The sequence below is a fragment of the Chelonoidis abingdonii genome, chromosome 15 (genome assembly GCF_003597395.2).
Source record: "Chelonoidis abingdonii isolate Lonesome George chromosome 15, CheloAbing_2.0, whole genome shotgun sequence".
NCBI lineage: Eukaryota > Metazoa > Chordata > Testudines > Testudinidae > Chelonoidis > Chelonoidis abingdonii.
This window is the reverse complement of record NC_133783.1, coordinates 56,363,886-56,371,456: the sequence shown is the minus strand read 5'-3', so window position 1 is coordinate 56,371,456 and position 7,571 is coordinate 56,363,886.

Genomic DNA, 7,571 nt, shown 5'->3' with positions numbered 1-7,571 from the left:
AGTGGGTATTAGCATTTAGGTGGGGCTCGTGGTATAATACTATTATTGTCCTCATCTTTCCTCCAAGCTTGTCATTCCGTGTAGAAAACCACCTGTGAACTGTCTTGATAGTCTGAATGGCTATTGCTAAAGGTATCGTCAGAGAAACGACCCACTGAGTAGAGATCACAACCTGTGGGCTCACTTTCATCAAAGCCCGGTGGCAGAATTACTTATCAGTGCCCAGCCTGCTTCACTATAAAGAAAGCTTTGGGCCTGATCCTTTTCCTCTCAGATCTGCTCAAATTTTAACTGGGAAGGTCTAAGCTATAGGACTCAGGTCTCCAGGTTTACCCTGGAATTCTCATGGAAGAATTTGAACAGACTCTGCACCTGGACTGCTGATTGGACATTAACCTTTTAAATTGATTCCAGAAATACTTTTACAAATTACCAGCCTAATCATCTCTGCTATGAAACTGACCTAAGGACTTTACCCATATTTGTAGCAAATTAATCTTTTAATCTTCTGCAACTTTTTTCTTTCTCTTTCCATTTATTATTAAACTTTTAATTTTAGTTACTAAATAATTTGCATCAGCATGATTGCTGGATAAGAGCTGATACACATATTGACCTGGGGATAAGTCCTTTGGGATTGGTGAACCTCACATATGGTGAATCAGGTTTTCAGTAACTACTCACTGTAATAAACATGGCTGTCTAGATGGGAATCAAGGGCTGCAATGCTTAAAGGGTGCCGCCTTTGGCTTCTTGGTAACCAGGGTAGTATTACAGAAGCTGTTTTGTTACTGGCTTGGTGAATCTAATTATAGAATCAACCACCAGTCTGGGGGATTGGCTGCCCTATTCCATGCGGTCTGCCTTGAGTGTAGCATTCTCAGTGTGGCCCGGCCAGGCATCCATTGTCACAGCTGTATTCTGGTTTAGCCATTCCCTTTTCAGGAAGGTCCAGAGAAGGGATATGAGAAGGATATAAAAGCAGCTGATCTAAACATTGAAAAAACAGTCAGGAAACGATTTATTTCCCCAATATTCTGCTTTGCTCAACTGAGCAGGCTCATGAGGATTGCTTGCCTTCCAGAGGCAAAATAAGAGACTTTGATAGACCATTGCACTGGTTTGGTATGGCTAATCCTATGCTCCTAAAAGACAACAACTCCATTCAGTTTACATGCTTTGCTAATGGTCTACCGCAGGCTGTCTACCCAGGGGCGGCTCTAGGCATTTTGCTGCCCCAAGCATGGAAGGCAGGCTGCCGTCGGGGGCATGCCTGTGGGAGATCCCTGGTCCCGCAAATTCGGCGGCAGCCTGCGGGAGGTCCGCTGAAGCCGCGGGACCAGTGGACCCTCCGCAGGCATGCCGCCGAAGGCAGCCTGCCTGCCTCCCTCGCGGTGACCGATAGAGCACCCCCTGTGGCTTGCCGCCCCAAGCACGCGCTTGGCGTGCTGGTACCTGGAGCCACCCCTGTGTCTACCTCTGGTGGGGTGCTGGTGCTAAGAGAAGATGGATAGTCTTGTGCTTAAGGCTCTGGCCTGGGCCTTGGGAAATCTAGGATTCTGCCTCTGCCACTGGTATCCTGGGTGATCTTGGGAAATCACTTGGGCCTTGATTCAGTAAAGCAGTGAAGTCCATCCCTGTGCAATAAAGTACACCCTTAACTTTATGCACCTGCTTAAGTTCCATTAAAGTCAATGAGTTTTAAACACATGCTAAACTTGAAGCTTGGTGGCTTTGGTGATGGCTTGCTGAATCAGTGCCTAATCTACCTGTGCCTCAGTTCCACATCTGTAAAGAAGGGATAATCATACTTTCTTTTCTCCCACCCTTTGTCTGTCTACTGTAAGCTCTGGGACTGTCCCTAACTATGTGCATGTACAGTGCTTAGCACAATGGGGTCTCAGACCTAATTGGAGCCTCTAGGTCCAACTGAGATACAAATAATAAATACATATTACCAGGGACACATTGGTCATAAAAGACAGTGTTGGAGGGTGCATTTTGCTCCATACAGCTGGTATGTCGCTTAATAGTAAAATTATTAAACAGTACATTTGATTGTCCAGGCTGGGCTTCCCCCCCATTATTGTTGTGCAAGGACTTTTGTTAATATAGTTCAGTTGTTAGTTGCAAACCTTTCAAATCCATAGTGCTAAAGGAAACAATATGCTCAATGTCTTTAATAATGGTTTTCATATTGTTACAGCAGAGTACACAACACTATGATTAATTACATCCTGTATCATAGCAAGGCTAAGAATTTTAAGCTGAGAAAGCAGCTACTTTGTGTTGCTTTGTGAGAATGAGACATTGGAATAATCAGTAATTTATTTAGTTCAGTTACCCAATTGTTTTGTTTTGAGTTTTAAAATGCACTAATTTGAGAACACTTTTAACGCATGTGTGATATATTCAAACTGCATTCATTACATAACAAGCGTTCAGACTGAGTCAACATCAATAGAAAGCCCAGGGACAAAATCTTAGGAATACAGGAATTGTCAGAGTGGCTCAGACCCAATCTCCAGTATCCTGTCTCTGCCCCTGGCCAGTACCAGATGCATCAGAGGCAAGTGCAAGAACCATACAGTAGAAAGATAGGGGGTAATCTGCAGCCCCCAATCTCTAATGATATCCCAATCTCTAATTGTTAAACGTTGTCTTAAGCCCTGAAGCACAAGGTTTAATATCCTTACCAACATTTTTATAATAAGTCTGGATATTCTTGTTATCCATACAAATGTCTAATCTCCTTTTGAATCTTTCCAAGTTTTTGGCCTCAATAACTTACTGGCTGCTGAGGAATGGACTCGATGGTGGAAGCTGAGACTGCAGATTTGTGGTTCAATAGAGTCTTTAAATGCGCAGTATATAACAGGCCATGTAATTCCACCCATTTGCCCCTGTATTGAGCCTAATAACTTGTTTTTGACTAAAGCGTCTTTTCCAGAAAGGCAGCGAGACTTGCTCTGAAGACACCAAGCGATGGAGAATCCACTGCTTCCCTTGGTAGTTAGTTCCAATGGTTAATCTCCCTCACTAGTAAAAACGTGTGCTTTATCTCTAATTTTAATTTATCTGGCTTTAACTTCCAGACAATGACTTTTGTAATGCCTTTCCCTGTTAGATTACCCAGTGATTTTTCCCTGTGATGGTACTCACAGATGCAGACTTTCTAATGTACTTGACCCCTGGTTTTGTCCCAGGTCCCGCCCCTGCTCTACTCACATCTCACCCTGTTCCGCCTCCTCCCCCCAGCATGCCGCACCCTTGCTCCTCGCCCTCCCTCCCAAAGCCTCCTGCACGCCACAAAACAGCTGATCACAGCTGGCGGGAGTTGTGGGGAGAGAGCGGGAGGCACTGAACAGCAAGGCATGTTTGCAGGCGACAAACACTGGGAGTGCCAGGGGGCAGATAAGGGGGCTGCCAGTAGGTGTTCAGCACCCACCATTCATTCCCCAGGGATGCTCCAGCCCTGGAGCATCCATGGAGTCAATGCCTATGTTGGTACTTATTGATTGGAGAAATTGCAGCTGGTATTTGCTGACTATCTTCCCCAGTGGCCTCACAAACACATTGTACCAGAGGGAAAGGAAGACAGAACTCATGGGGCAGATGAGCAATTAACCTACATCAGATTCTGATTCATTTCAGCAAGAAAGAAAATACATCTATGGAAGGCTTGACAGGGGCCTTAACTGTGTCTGTAATGCCTTGATGTCAACATTATAAAAGACTCAACATGGACACTTGGAGCTCACCCATCACCAACAAGAGACCACTGATGATTGAAACCTGCTCATCCCCTCATGTCTGTCCATATGACTGAACAGCTGTCTATGTAGAGAAACTAATTTTATCTAATCTGTTTACGTGTCAGAAGTAGTATGTATGCTGAATACTTCTGCCATGTGTGTCTTAGACAGAAGGACAGTTGAGATGCAACAGGGACTTTGAGGGGGGAAAGGGCCAGTTAAGTTAATAGGAATCTTTCCATTGACTTAGTGGGCTTTGGATCTGGTCCACAAAGAGCAAAGATGGGTCCCACCCAAAACATGGTAATTGTACTCCCCAGTGTTGGGAAAGTTCAGGTTCAGATCCAAAATTTGTGGCTCTGGCCCTTTTCTAATAAAGCAGGAGGAGGGTAAAATAGAGATGCTATTTCAGTATATTACTATCACTCACTACTTTACACACAGCTAAGAGAGAACAGGTCCCCTTCCCTACTTTTCCCCTGTGCAATTAGTCACTACAAGTTATCGCATAGTGGGCACAGGCCATACCCTTTCCCTTAGAATCATAGAATCACAGAATATCAGGATTGGAAGAGACCTCAGGAGGTCATCTAGTCCAACCTCCTGCTCAGAGCAGAATCAAGACCAACTAAATCATCCCAGCCAGGGCTTTGTCAAGCTGGGCCTTAAAAACCTCTAAAGATGGAGATTCCACCACCTCCCAGTGCTTCACCACCCTCCTAGTGAAATAGTGTTTGCTAATATCCAGCCTAGACCTCCCCCACTACAACTTGAGACCATTGCTTCTCATTCTGTCATCTGCCCCCACTGAGAACAACCTAGCTCCATCCTCTTTGGAACCCTCCTTCAGGTAGTTGAAGGCTGCTATCAAATCCTCCCTCAATCTTCTCTTCTGCAGACTAAATAAGCTCAGTTCCCTCAGCCTCTCCTCATAAGTCATGTGCTCCAGCCCCCTAATCATTTTTGTTGCCCTCCGCTGGACTCTCTCCATTTTGTCCACATCTCTTCTGTAGTGGGGGGAGACCAAAACTGAACGTAATACTCCAGGTGTGGCCTCACCAGTGCCGATTAAAGAGGAATAATCACTTCTCTTGATCCACTGGCAATGTTACTACCAATACAGCCTAATATGCTGTTAGCCTTCTTGGCAATAAGGGCACACTGCTAACTCATATCCAGCTTCTCAGCCACTGTAATTCCCAGGTCCTTTTCTGCAGAACTGCTGCTGAGCCATTTGGTCCCCAACCTGTAGCAGTGCATGGGATTCTTCCTTCCTAAGTGCAGGACTCTGCACTTGTCCTTGTTGATCCTCATTCGATTTCTTTTGGCCCAATCCTCCAATTTGTCTACATAACTCTAGACTCTATCCCTACCCTCCAACATATTTACCTCTTCCCCCAGTTTAGCATCATCTGCGAACTTGCTGAGGGTGCAATTAATTCCGTCATCCAGATCATTAATAAAGATGTTGAACAAAATCGGCCCCAGCACCAATCCCTGGGACACTCTGCTTGTTACTGGTTGCCAACTGGACATTGAGCCGTTGATCACTACCCATTGAGCCTGACAATCTAGCTAGCTTTCTATCCACCTTATAATCCAAATCATCCAATGCATACTTCTTTAACTTGCTGGCAAGAATACTATGGGAGACCATACCAAAAGCTTTGATAAAGTCAAGATATATCATCACATCCACCTCTTTCCCCATATCCACAGAGCCAGTTATCTCATTATAGAAGGCAATCAGGTTGGTCAGGCATGACTTGCCCTTGGTACATTATGAAACACAGCCAACACAAGAAGAACTCAAAGAATAAAGGAAGTGGCAGAAGTACAAAGATAATTTTTGCTCTTTGAAAATCACTAAAAAGAAAAACAAGAATGACTGAAGACCAAGGCACCAACTCGCTGGTTGAGAGTTTTCCATTTTATATGTGCAAGAAGGTGGGGAAAAATTGAATCGTGTCCACTTTTAGGAGATCTAGGAGAATTTTCATTGTTATTAGACTGATCTGCAAATCACAGGTTAGAGGTTCATCAATATCTTCATGATGAAAAGACACCTTTGAGCAGCTCAGGCTCCTAAGAGACCATCTCCTTCCCTGTCACTTTTCACCTTAGGCTGTGCCACCTTTTGTTCTATTGATCTAATGAGGTTTTTTTTTTTTTTTAAATGTTTTCAGAAGTTCTGGAGCATTGACTCCTCAGTTAAATTTTTGGGTTTCCTTCTGTAAAGATTAACTAATGCATAAATACTTTGGAAAGTTAAGAAAACCAAATAAACCAATAACTTTTCTACAAACCTAGTCCATCTGCTGGGATGACCAAATAACTAGAGATGGGCTAAAACGGCAAAGTTTGTGTCACGATTCAGAGTCAAACTTCCCCAAGTTTCAGGAGCATCTAGAACCATTCAGGGTTCTGGTGTTGTCCCATCACCATTACTTAACGAAGCAAAACATAGACTAATAAAGTGATAGCCAATTCTTTTGTGCAACTTTTCCAGCTCACTAAAGTAAGACAATTGTAACAGCCAGGTCATACTACAGTTCATGCTGCAGTTCATTCATTCATGTGCACTTTTAGTCACAATACAGTTTATTCTGCATCACTCTCCATTCTCAGCTTTGCATGAAGATAGCAATTGGAAGCTGAAATATGCATGGAAGCAGGACCGGCTGAAAAGGGAGAATATAGTGAAAGTACTTTGGGGTCTCATTGTTAAGGTGAGAAAATGAGGTTAAGTTTTCAAAAGTGACTCAGGGTGCCTTGCTTTTTAGATGCTCATTTTGCGACATTTAAAGAGGCCTGATTTTAGAGGGCAGATGCTCAGTACTTTTTGAAGATCAGGCTCCTTTAAGGTGTCTCTGTCTGGGCACCCAAAAATGGAAACATCCAAAATCATAAATCGCTTTTGAAACTTTAGAGCTTACATAGCTCTTAACAAAAGCCAGAAGTGCCAGTTCCAATTGGGAACCACTAGACTAGATGATCTACTTCCAGCCCTGATGATTCTCTGATTCTATCATCCCTCTTATAAATTCAGATAATCCAGCTACTGTTTTCTGTAAGCAGCTTTGTAATGAAACAAGTAAAAATGGAACAAATATTTCACATTTGAAGATTACCTGCTGCAATGTATAGCCTGATAGTATTGATATCTTAGAAATACTCCTGAGCTGAGAGAACAAAGGGCTGATTAAATCCTGGTATAATTTACAATCAGCTGTATTAGCCACTAATGTGATCTAAATGCCGACCTGACAGAAGTATCAATGTTATGCACCTTGTTTTCCATGTTATACTAGCAAAGTAATAAACAGTTTCTCATTTGCAATATCAGATGTGATTCACTAATCTAGAAAATTAGATTTCTGAATGAACAGATTACATCTGCCAAATACCCAAAATCTAAGAGAATCACTCAATTCCTTTTAATAAACTTTCTCTGAGTAAGGGTAATGCAGGAGGCATCATTAGAATACAAAAAAACCTGTTATTCATTCATTTATGCAAATAGGGTGCACGAGCTTAATTAAAACAGAACTAGAAAGAGCTGGGGGAAGCCCACACTTATTGCTCTTCTTATTAATTATTTATTATTGTAATTAAATATTTATTCTTCATTGTAATTTTAAAAACGCTGTGTCTTGCAAAAGTTTAATTAAAGTTACAGTGGAATCAGATTACGGTGAGCTCATACATAGAGCAATTCCATTTATCAAACTGAAGTCCAAATGGTTTGAATTAGGGCTGTCAAGCGATTTAAAAAATTAATCGCGCTGTTAAACAATAATAGAATACTATTTATAT